The sequence below is a fragment of the Oncorhynchus mykiss genome, chromosome 21 (genome assembly GCF_057628025.1).
Source record: "Oncorhynchus mykiss isolate SJ-2025 chromosome 21, ASM5762802v1, whole genome shotgun sequence".
Classification (NCBI taxonomy): Eukaryota; Metazoa; Chordata; class Actinopteri; order Salmoniformes; family Salmonidae; genus Oncorhynchus; species Oncorhynchus mykiss.
Window position 1 is genome coordinate 34,584,831 of NC_143042.1, and position 13,726 is coordinate 34,598,556.

Genomic DNA, 13,726 nt, shown 5'->3' on the forward strand with positions numbered 1-13,726 from the left:
TTTTAATTGTATTAAAATGTTTCCTTTTTCCTTCATCTTGTTCAACTGTTGCCATGCACCTTTTTCCACATTTTGTTACGTTACAGTCTTATTCTAAAATTGATTAAATAAGATGTTTTTTTCTAAGCAATCTACACACATTACCCCATAATGTCAAAGTGGAAACAGAATTTTTGAATTTTTGCAAATGTATTAAAACTAGATCTGGGGAAGGATACCAAAACATTTCTGTAGCATTGAAGGTCCCCAAGAACACAGTGGCCTCAATCATTCTTAAATGGAAGATGTTTAGAACCCCAAAGACTCTTCCTAGAGCTGTCCGCCAAGCCAAACTGAGCAATCGGGGAAGAAGGGCCTTGGTCAGGGAGGTGACCAAGAACCCTGTCACACCCTGATCTGTTTCCCCTGTCCTTGTGATTGTCTCCACCCCCTCCAGGTGTCGCTTGTTTTCCCCAGATCATTTATGCCTGAGTTTCCTGTCTCTCTGTGCCAGTTCGTCTTGTATTTCCAAGTCAACCAGCGTATTTTCCCCGTGCTCCTGCCTTCTCTATTCTCTTTTTGCTAGTCCTCCCGGTTTTGACCCTTGCCGGTTTCTGGATTCTGTACAAACTTGGACAAAAACTTGGACAAACAAACCCAAAACACAGAAACTCGGGAACATAACACGCCCACCCCAAAACCTGCAAACTCCCAGTTTGCAACAATAAAAACCAACACTCATTCCCAGTTAATAAACCTGTGATAGAGCGTCGGTAACCACATTCGCCGAACCCTTCACATAGTTAATCTGTATATTGTATCCTTGTATAATCAGAGCCCACCGCATAAGGCGCTGGTTCTGATTGTACATTTGCTTCAAAAACACCAAAGGATTATGGTCCATGAAGACCAGTACAGGCAAGGCACTGTAGCCCACATATACCTCAAAAAACTGTAAGGCTAGCAATAAAGCCAGCGTCTCTTGTTCAATGGTGGAGTAACTTGACTGACACGAGTTGAACTTACAGGAGAAGAAACGGACGGGCCGATCCACTCCCTCTTCATCTTCCTGCAAGAGAACCGCACCCACCCCCACTATACTAGCGTCTACCTCCAACTTAAAATGTTTGTCAAAGTTGGGGGCGGCAAGCACTGGGGCACTACAAAGTAGCGCTTTGGCGGACTCAATAGCATAGTTACAGTCCTGGTACCACTTAAATGGTACTTTAGGACTAAGAAGAGATATAAGGGGAACTACTACCATTGAAAAATTATTACAGAACGTACGATAGTACCCTACCATCCCCAGGAATCTGCGCAACTGGCGGCGAGTTGTGGGAGCAGGAAAAGCAACAATTGCTTCCACTTTGCCAGTTACTGGGCGCACTTGATCTTGTCCCACCCTGTTCCCTAAGTAAGTCACAGTAGCCTTCCCAAACTCACACTTAGCCAAATTGAGGGTTAACTTCTTTGGGACAGGGGGGCAGTATTGAGTAGCTTGGATAAAAATGTGTCCAGAGTAAACTGCCTACTACTCAGTCCTAGAAGCTAGAATATACATATAATTAGTAGATTTGGATAGAAGTAGCGGCTACAAAATACTTTCAACAACTCTGTCTCTGCTCAACAACCAACACAGGACATCCAAGAAGCTCTCCCTCCTAACAAAGGAACACTGGCTTTGATCCAGCTGCAAAAGGAGTTTGTAATTGCCGACAGCTGTATCCCCTAAGGAGAGGGCGGGATCAGACCTCCAATCGTCGATGGGGCCGAGCAATCAGCTGCTTCGAATCCAGGAAGCCATTTCCTGAAATACACACATACATATACACAAGAAAGACACAGAAACTCGGGAACGTAACACCTGATAAACCCGATGGTCACTCTGACAGAGCTCTAGAGTTTCTCTATAGAGATCTCAGAGCACTCAGGACCTCAGACTGGGGCGAAGGTTCACCTTCCAAGAGGACAATGACGACAAAGCCTATTTCACCTCAGGAAACTAAAAAGATTTGGCATTGGTCCTGAGATCCGAAAAAGGTTCTACAGCTGCAACATCGAGAGCATCCTGACTGGTTGCATCACTGCCTGGTATGGCAATTGCTCGGTCTCTGACCGCAAGGCACTAGAGAGGGTAGTGCGTATGGCCCAGGACATCACTGGGGCTAAGCTGCCTGCCATCCAGGACCTCTACACCAGGCGGTGTCAGAGGAAGGCCCTAAAAATTGTCAAAGACCCCAGCCACCCCAGTCATAGACTGTTCTCTCTACTACCTTATAGCAAGCGGTACCGGAGTGCCAAGTCTAGGACAAAAAGGCTTCTCAACAGTTTTTACCCCCAAGTCATAAGACTCCTGAACAGGTAATCAAAGGGGTACCCGGACTATTTGCATTGTGTGCCCCCCCAACCCCCCCGACACTCTTTTTATGCTGCTGCTACTCTCTGTTTATCATATATGCATAGTCACTTTAACTATACATTGATGTACATACTACCTCAATTGGGCCAACCAACCAGTGCTCCCGCACATTGGCTAACTGGGCTATCTGCATTGTGTCCCACCACCCGCCAACCCCTCTTTTACGCTTCTGCTACTCTCTGTTCATCATATTCGCATAGTCACTGCAACCATATCTACATGTACATACTAGCTCAATCAGCCTGACTAACCGGTGTCTGTATGTAGCCTCACTACTTTTATAGCCTAGCTACTGTATATAGCCTGTCTTTTTACTGTTGTTAATTCCTTTACTTACCTATTGTTCACCTAATACCTTTATTGCACTATTGGTTAGAGCCTGTAAGTAAGCATTGCACTCTAAGGTCTATCTATACCTGTTGTATTCGGCGCACGTGACAAATAAACTTTGATTTGATTTGAAGCAAACAGACAAGATAACGCAGGAGTGGCTTCAGGACAAGTGAATATCCTTGAGTTGCCCAGCCAGAGCCCGGATTGAACATCTCTAGTGAAACATGAAAATAGCTGTGCAGCAACGCTCCCCATTCATCCTGACAGAGCTTGAGAGGATCTGCAAAGAAGAAAGGGAGAAACTCCTCAAATACATGTGTGCCAAGCTTGTGGCATCATACCCAAGAAGACCTGATGCGGTAATCGCTGCCAAACGTGCTTCAAAAAAGTACAGTGTGATACATGTGATATATTTTTTATCTATATTTTTTAGACATTTTCAAAAATGTCTAAAAGCCTGTTTTTGCTTTGTCATCATGGGGTATTATGTGTAGATTGATGAGGGGGAAAAAACAACTTAATCCCATTTCAGAATAAGACCGTAATATAAGAAAATGTGGGAAAAAGTCAACGGTCTGAATACTTTCCAAATGCACTGTATTTCGTATTAGTTGTTGACTCTGCCGTGGGTCATATTGCCCAACCATTCTGGCGTCACTTTGTGTTTGACAAGACAAATGTCATGTGAGACACACGCACACACACACACACACACTAACACACACACTAACTGGTGCATCCACTGAAAAATGCCCAGCCGATCTCCTAGCTGCATTGTCTGAACTTCACTGTTGTGTTATTTGGTAGATCCTCCTAACAACCCCCTAACTAAGCTATAGTTACTGTATTTAACTGTCATTAGAGTAGAAGAATAGACATGGTAAATTGAATGGTTCAAGGTGTCCTTGTTGCTACCAATAGACAGAGACATTAGATTCCACAGACCAGACAGACAGAGAGGGCATACTATAACTTTAAAGAACTTGAATTCAACTTTTTTTTAAACATATGGTCTCTTATATTAGTACATCACCAAACATGACTAATTGCTCAATATCACTTCATTCTCCAAAACGTATCATACGATCATATCAACATCTTATCTGAAGTGAACTGGAATGTCACATCAGTAACGTACATACCTACCCAAGATATGCATTGTGTCTCTCATTTGTCACTTCCTATAAGCAGGTGATTCACTCCCTTGACAATCTGATGCGAGTGGTTGTGCAAGTGTTGTAGTTTAATAAAGAAAGTGAAGTTATTTCAACGCTGTTAAAAACTAAAGGACACTGTTACAGACAACAGAGGCAATCACAGCAAGTGTCAGCAATTCACTGTAAGTAGTATCTTTCCACGCCCATACTGTACTATTCCACTTCTATTTCAGCTGGCATGGCAATATGGTACTGTGGTGAACAGTAGTCGCGTACACTCACATGTGATAAAGTATATACACGCTTACAAACAAACTAATGTGCACATAAAAATGTTGACTTTTAATCTGCTATTGCACCATAAGTTGTGTTGTGTGTACAGGCGCACAAACTCACTGATACGTACGTACACATTATCATAGTGTACACACACTTAACAGAGACCACGCACAAAACTGAGTGTACAAAACATTATGAACACCTGCTCTTTCCATGAGATAGACTGACCAGGTCAATCCAGGTCAAAGCTATGATTCCTTATTGGTGTCGCTTGTTAAATCCACTTCAATCAGTGTAGATGAAGGAGAGGAGACAGGTTAAAGAAGGATTTTTAAGCCTTGAGACAATTTAGACATTGATTGTTTATGTGTGCTATTCAGAGGGTGAATGGGCAAGACTATAGATTTAAGTGCCTTTAAGCGGGGTATGGTAGCAGGTGCCAGGCACACCGGTTTGAGTGTGTCAAGAACTGCAAGGCTGGGTTATTCACTCTCAACAGTTTCCCGTGTGTATCAAGAATGGTCCGCCACCTAAAAGACATCCAGCCAACTTGACACAACTGTGGGAAGCATTGGAGTCAACATGTGGAATACTTTTGACACCTTGTATAGTCTGAGGGCAAAAGGGGGGTGCAACTCAATATTAAGAAGGTGATCCTAATGTGTTGTACACTCAGTGTATATGCAGGCAAACACCAACACCATCGCATGCCCACTTCCACTTCCATACCATGGCATGCTCTGACCAAGTACAGTTGAAGTCGGAAGTTTACATACAGATAGGTTGGAGTCATTAAAACTAGTTTTTCAACCACTCCACAAATGTCTTGTTAATTAAGAAACTATAGTTTTCGCAAGTCGGTTAGGACATCTACTTTGTGCATGACACAAGCCAATTTTCCAACAATTGTTTACAGACTGATTATTTCACTTATAATTCACTGTATCACAATTCCAGTGGGTCAGAGGTTTACATACACTAAGTTGTCTGTGCTTTTTAAAAGCTTGGAAAATTCCAGAAAATGATGTCATGGCTTTAGAAGCTTCTGATAGGCTAATTGACATCATTTCTAGTCAATTGGAGGTGCACCGGTGGATATATTTCAAGGCCTACCTTCAAACTCAGTGCCTTTTTGCTTGGCATCATGGGAAAATCAAAAGAAATCAGCGAAGACCTCATAAAATAAATTGTAGACCTCCACAAGTCTGGTTCATCTTTGGGAGCAATTTCCAAACGCCTGAAGGTACCACGTTCATCTGTACAAACAATAGTACGCAAGTATAAACACCATGGGACCACGCAGCCGTCGCTCATCTCCTAGAGATGATCGTACTTTGGTGCGAAAAGTGCAAATCAATCCCAGAACAACAGCAAAGGACCTTCTGAAGATGCTGGAGAAAACAGGTACAAAGGTATCTATATCCACAGTAAAACGAGTCCAATATCAACATAACCTGAAAGGCCACTCAGCAAGGAAGAAGCCACTGCTCTGAAACCGCCATAAAAATCCAGACTACGGTTTGCAACTGCACATGGAGACAAAGATCGTACTTTTTGGAGAAATGTCCTCTGGTCAGATGAAACAAAAGTAGAACTGTTTAGCCATAATGACCTTCATTATCTAATCAAATCAAATTAATTTATATAACCCTTCTTACATTAGCTGATATCTCAAAGTGCTGTACAGGAACCCAGCCTAAAACCCCAAACAGCAAGCAATGCAGGTGTAGAAGCACGGTGGCTAGGAAAAACTTAGAAAGCCTAGAAAACCTAGAAAGAAACCTAGAGAGGAACCAGGCTATGAGGGGTGGCCAGTCCTCTTCTGGCTGTGCCAGGTGGAGATTATAACATTTGAACATGGCCAAGATGTTCAAATGTTCATAAATGACCAGCATGGTCAAATAATAATAATCAGTAGTTGTCGAGGGTGCATCAAGTCAGCACCTCAGGAGTAAATGTCAGTTGGCTTTTCATAGCCGATCATTAAGAGTATCTTAAGAGAGAGAGAGTTGAAAACAGCAGGTCTGGGACAAGGTAGCACGTCCGGTGAACAGGTCAGGGTTCCATAGCTGCAGGCAGAACAGTTGAAACTGGAGCAGCAGCACGGCCAGGTGGACCGGGGACAACAAGGAGTCATCATGCCAGGTAGTCCTGAGGCATGGTCCTAGGGCTCAGGTCTGATGTTAATCAGATTATGTTTGGAGGAAAACGGGGGAGGCTTGCAAGCCGAATAACACCATCCCAACCGTGAAGCACGGGGGTGGCAGCATCATGTTGTGGGGGTGCTTTGCTGCAGAAGGGACTGGTGCACTTCAGAAAATAGATGGCATCATGAGGCAGGAAAATTATGTGGATATATTGAAGCAACATCTCAAGACATCAGTCAGCTTGGTTGCAAATGGGTCTTCCAAATGGACAATGACCCCAAGCATACTTCCAAAGTTGTGGCAAAATGGCTTAAGGACAACAAAGTCAAGGTATTGGAGTGGCCATCACAAAGCCCTAACCTCAATCCTATAGAACATTTGTGGGCAGAACTGAAAGTGTGTGCTAGCAAGAAGGCCTACAAACCTGACTCAGTTACACCAGCTCTGTCGGGAGGAATGGGCCTAAATTCACACAGTTTATTGTGGGAAGCTTGTGGAAGGCTACCTGAAACGTTTGACCCAAGTTAAACAATTTAAAGGCAATGCTACCAAATGCTAATTGAGTGTATGTAAACTTCTGACCCACAGGGAATGTGATGAAAGAAATGAAAGCTGAAATAAATATACTATCATTCTGACATTTCACATTCTTAAAATTAAGTGGTGATCCTAACTGACCTAAGATTGCAAATTTTTACTAGGATTAAATGTCAGGAATTGTGAAAAACTGAGTTTAGATGTGTTTGGCTAAGGTGTACGTAAACTTCCGACTTCAACTGTATATTAGACGTGATGGTATGACGGTGTGTGATAGTATGACTGACATAGCGTGATGGTATGACAGAGCTGTGATGTAAAGTCTATGAGGTAAGGAGATCTACATGGGAAGGTAAGGCCAAATAGGGAGGGAACCACTGCACAAAAGCAGTCCATACAATAGGAACCCCGAGCCGAGTTAAAATACCGACCTGAAAGGGTTGGGTTTGTACAATCAATATGGTGGGAGCCGTGCTCTCACGTACTCCAATTATTTACCAGCGATGGAAGTTGGGAAGGAAGAATTAATTTAGGGCCACAATGAACTTGAACAAAGTGGAACATTTATACACAGTAAGTAAAAGTAAAAGTGGCATACATATTTAAGATGCATGGCATGACAGATTTCACACACACACACACACACACACACACACACACACACACACACCTCAAGTCTCGTGACCTTAATTGCAAGGGTAAAACCAACTCCGCACGCACTAACACATGCACACACACACACACACACTCTCTGACAACACACAACTTTAGCTTGTACACGGTATGTCAAGCCAAATAATATTTATTGTCCATCTCTTTTGAGAAAACAGACCATTTCCCCACATCTGTGTGACTAAGGAGGAGTGTGTTTTCCTTTCAGATGTCAGCAAACAGAATGACAGCATGAGGTCGTTCAAACCTGTCTATCTGCTTTCAGTGGGTACAGTGTCACTCTTATCCAAAATAAGTAATATAGAGGAGCTTTCCTAGACAGTCCTAAATTGGTGTTTGAGATTGTGAGTAATTTCAGCCAATAAGGGGTTAAACTAGTGAAAATTCTGATGGACAGAAAAACAGGAGACTTAAGAGCACTGTTAAAAACAGGTTGCCCAAGGCATTCTGAAGAATTTAAAGCGCAATCAGCAGTAGAAACAATGACAAAGCCCACTCCCAAGGAGGCCTACAAACCTGACTCAGTTACACCAGCTCTGTCAGGAGGAATGGGCCAAAATTCACCCAACTTATGTGGGAAGCTTGTGGAAGGTTACCTGAAACGTTTGACCCAATTTAAACAATTTAAAGGCAATGCTACCAAATACCAACTGAGTGTATGTAAACTTCTGACCCACAGGGAATGTGATGAAAGGAATAAATAAAAGCTGAAATAAATCACTCTCTACTATTATTCTGACATTTCACATTCTTAAAATACAGTGGTGATCCTAACTGACCTAAAACAGGGAATTTTTATTTGGATTAAATGTCAAGAATTGTGAAACATTTAGTTTAAATGTGTTTGGCTAAAGTGTACGTAAACTTCAACTCTATTTAATCTGCAGCCTAGTAAACTGCATTGTTTCCCGAGTCATAATGTCAGGTCCACACACCATATCATCGCGTGACTCCAACTTTACTTCGATATGATGGTTATTTTATCAATATTTGCGCATAAAGGCGTTTCCACCACCATTTCTCGCCTCATTAATTTGACGGATACAAAACGATCGCACCATGTCGAACGAGCAAATTATCTGTCAGCATTTATCAAATTGTACCGTAACCACCTGTTTCCATTACAGCTGTACTGACTTTACTCGCATGAAAACCGTGGATAGAAACATGGTTAGTGTCACAGAAGAAGAGCGTGTTGTCTCTCCGTTGTTTCATTCAAACAGAACGGCAGCCTGATGTATATCAATCCTGTCTAGCTGTTTGGAGTGGGTACAGTAGGCTCTGTCATCGTGGCTCATAGAGTAGTTAACCTTGACACATGTATGTTTGAGATTATGTGGGTGTTCTGAGGGACAGAAAAAACAGGGGTACTTTAGACCTCATACTTTAGAACATATGGGGACTTATATCCAAGTTGTCCGAAAAATTCTGAAGAATTTAATGAAGATCATTTAAAGAGTGCCAAATTAATGTGTAGCTTTCTGGCTATGGGGAGTAAAATCACTTTATTTTATTTTATTATTATTATTATTTATTTTTTTACAGTTGTTTCAGTCAGTCGGGCACTCTATTCACCAAGACCTGTCCCCGACTCACCAAAACACTATTTAATCTCACCATCCTCACGTTGCACTCATCTTTCGCCCCCAGAATACTTTATTTTACTGTAACTGTTACAAAAGCATATCTGTCATTCTATCCACCCGTCTCTTCCTCCGACTGTCAGTTTCGTCTTTCATCAGACAGGTGCCCGCCCTGCTGCCATTGGACCTCTCCCAAGGCCATGGTTTCTCGTAAAAGCAAAACGTTTTGCCTCCAACGTGTCATTGACAATGGTAATCAGTCTGAGATTCTGTTGACTGTACGCTTGTTGACTAGGGGACCGTTTGTGTTTGTTTGTGTCTTTCTGATCATTCCATGTAGTCCTACAACCATTTAATTCCTATGTATGTCTGTCTGTCTGACTTCCATATAGCATACGTATTAGCCTATACCGGAGAGCTATGCGTGGGTATGCCTGTGCACCAAGCTTTCTTTCTTTTTTAAATGTACTGCCATTCTATGTGTTCTGATTCTATATCAAATGTATTCTGAGGTTTATAGATGGGTTGGTTGTAGACACGTGCACAACTATGGGACAAAACAGACAGGGTTGACATCAGTCAAAACACCTCAACACAAGACATGGTATCAAGAACAAGATTTTTAAAAAACTAGCTGAAATGGTCCACCTACGATTCCCCAGGCAGCTTTTTGCCATAGCTGCTAGCTATTTGGCCATTCAGAATCACAATAACGCACATGGGACTTCTGCTCCATTGAATCGAGCTCATCGTTTTCATGAAGTCAGCTAACCCGTCTATTACTAAGCCCCTAAACCTAACACTAACTTTGCTTATTATCCACAAGCCGACTCAACCCTAACCCTAGCCATTGCCCTTACTCTAGCTTCATGTCCACATGCCAGTTCAACCCTAACCCTATAGCCTCAACCCTAACTCTAAACCCTAACCCTAGCTTCATGTCCACATGCCAGTTCAACCCTAACCCTATAGCCTCAACCCTAACTCTAAACCCTAACCCTAGCTTCATGTCCACACGCCAGTTCAACCCTAACCCTATAGCCTCAACCCTAACTCTAAACCCTAACCCTAGCTTCATGTCCACACCCCAGTTCAACCCTAACCCTATAGCCTCAACCCTAACTCTAAACCCTAACCCTAGCTTCATGTCCACACCCCAGTTCAACCCTAACTCTAAACCCTGACCCTAGCTTCATGTCCACACGCCAGTTCAACCCTAACCCTATAGCCTCAACCCTAACTCTAAACCCTAACCCTAGCTTCATGTCCACACCCCAGTTCAACCCTAACCCTATAGCCTCAACCCTAACTCTAAACCCTGACCATAGCTTCATGTCCACATGCCAGTTCAACCCTAACCCTATAGCCTCAACCCTAACTCTAAACCCTAACCCTAGCTTCATGTCCACATGCCAGTTCAACCCTAACCCTATAGCCTCAACCCTAACTCTAAACCCTAACCCTAGCTTCATGTCCACACCCCAGTTCAACCCTAACTCTAAACCCTGACCCTAGCTTCATGTCCACACGCCAGTTCAACCCTAACCCTATAGCCTCAACCCTAACTCTAAACCCTAACCCTAGCTTCATGTCCACACCCCAGTTCAACCCTAACACTATAGCCTCAACCCTAACTCTAAACCCTAACCATAGCTTCATGTCCACACCCCAGTTCAACCCTGACCCTAGCTTCATGTCCACACCCCAGTTCAACCCTGACCCTAGCTTCATGTCCACACCCCAGTTCAACCCTGACCCTAGCTTCATGTCCACACCCCAGTTCAACCCTGACCCTAGCTTCATGTCCACACCCCAGTTCATCCTGACCTTAGCTTCATGTCCACACCCCAGCTCAGGAAGTTCCCAAAGTAAGTTTGCTGATTGCATTTTTATGTTGACATGAAAGTCTGAAAGGCACTTGAAGTAAGGAGTATTGTTTGGTTGCCCGAAGATTGTGATCACTTGCCCAAAAATGGAAATGAGCTATTTATACGCAGAGGTGCCACATGTTGCCTGCCTTTCACCTACAAATACACTCTTAGAAAAAAAACTTTTATCTAAATTCGGCCATCCCCATAGGAGAACCCTTTGTAGAACCCTTTCCACAAACTTGAAACTTTCACTTAAACAATGGTAGGAACCAGAAAGATCAGTGTTAGATTACTTAAATTCTTTGCAGATGGGTTGTTTTCATTAAAAAAATCACAGGCCCCGATGGGGCAACCGCAGAGCAGGCTCAACTTGCACTATTGCTCAGTTCACTTGCCCCAGTCAATAGGGCAACCCTAAAGCGGCAATCAGCGGTAGAAACAATAACAAAGTGATCTACCTGCCCAGAAAAGCTGAGGGATGGGACTGAAGAAATGTAACCACTTCCAAATTTGTGGGATTTCTGCAAATGTTTATCATTATTTTTCACTGATCTTAAAGAGCCACTGAACATGCCAATTGGCAGGTGTGTTTTTCTGTTGCTCATTAGAAAAATTAGATTTCAGTCTTGGAGGTGCGTTTACTGACCAATTCCACGTTTGGTTAATGATGTTTTTATCCAATGAGACACTGAAGCTGATCTTAAAGAGCCACTGAACACGGCAATTAGCAGTTCTGGGTTTTTTTTTCAATTGTGAAGTGCTGTCTTATGAAAACCGACGGAGCTGCTGGGCAGGTCTGAATCACTTTCTATGCTATTGAATAGAGAGCAAACACCACACCTGTTCACCCCATCTTTGTGGACAAATGGACATCATCAAATAAAACGCAACCTTCAACTACCCGGTGTGACGCACGGATGTTCCAAACTCCATTTTAGACGAGACTGACTTTATGACCAAAAGGATCCTATTTACACTTTGTAGTCAATTTTGAAACTATAACAATTGTCTATGACTGTTATCAATGCCACAGTGTCCGTTTTCAAAGGGATTTGTTGCTTTTCAAAGGCAGTCTGTCTTTATCTTTCTTTATACATAATGTTTCCTCCATCGGTATCTATGACCGGAAATATCCTATATTTCTCGTAAAGGTAGCGACAGAACGGCATTGTCAGGTAAACTCAAGGGGGTGGTGGTCTCTTTGTTAACAACAGCTGGCACACAATCTCTAATATTAAAAGAAAATTCCACCCCAAAACTACCTTTTGGTATTTGTTTCATTTGTCCATTGTTGACATAGTCCCAAACTTTTTTGTTTTTCTGCAATCAAGTTTTAAAGACGTGCCTTTCAAAATACAGAAATAATTTTGTATTTTGAAAGTTACATATCTTGAAAACTTGATTGCTGACAAGCAAACATTTTGGGGACTATGTCAACAATGGACTAATGAAACAAATACCAAAATATAGTTTTTGGGTAGAGGTTTCCTTTAAGGAAGTCTCAAGGTTCTGCTTGCCCGAGTTAGAATACCTCATGACAAGCTGTAGACCATAGTATTTACCAAGAGTTTACATTTATATTTTTCGTAGCTGTCTATTTACCACCTCAAACTGATGCTGGCACTAAGACAGCACTCAATGAGCTGTATAGGTTCATAAGCAAACAAGAAAATTCTCATCTAGAGGTGGCGCTCCAAGTGGCAGGTGATTTTCATTCTGGAAAACTGAAATCTGTCATACCTAATCTTACCTCATTTCTACCAGCATGTCACCGGTGCAAATAGAGTCGAGAAAACTCTAGCTCACCTTTACTCAACACACAGAGATGCATACAAAGCTCTCCCTCGCCCACCATTTAGCAAATCTGACTAGAACTCTATCCTTCTGATTCCTGCTGACAAGCAAAAAACTCAAACAGGAAGTACCAGTGACGTGCTCAATATGGAAGTGGGCCGATGAAGCGGATGCCAATCTACAGGACTGTTTTGCTAGCGCAGACTGCAATATATTCCGGGACTCAGTTTTGCAATTCGCATACTGCCCCAACAGATCCACATATTACGCAATCTCTATTGCATTCCACACTGCCCTTTCCCACTTGGAAAAAAGGAACACCTACGTGAGAATGCTGTTCATTGACTACAGCTCAGCATTTAACACCACAGTGCCCTCCAAGCTCATCACTAAGCTAAGGACCGTGGGACAGAACACCTCCCTCTGCAACTGGATCGTGGACTTCATGACATTACGCCCCCAGGTGGTGAGGGTAGGCAACAACACATCCGCCACTCTGACCCTCAACACGGGCGCTCCTTTAGGGGTACGTGCTTAATGCCCTCCTGTACTCCCTGTTCACCCACTGCTGATTGGTCGAGTGCAACTCCTGTACGGACTCGGGAGAGGCGAAGGTCAAGAGCCATACATCCTCCGAAACACGACCCAGCCAAGCCACACTGCTTCTTGACACACTGCTCGCTTAACCTGGAAGCCAGCCACACCAATGTGTCGGAGGAAACACTGTACACCTGGTGACTAAGTCAGTGTGCATTGTGCCTGGCCCGCCACAGGAGTCACTAGGACAACGCTGGGCCAATTGTCCGCCGCCTCATGGGGCTTCTGGTTGGCTGCGATACAGCCTGGGGTCAAACCATGATCTGTAGTGACGCAGGTAGCACTGCGATGCAGTGCCTTAGACTGCTGTGCCACTTGGGAGGCCCCACATGGAAACTTTTTGCGCAACATTTTTGAC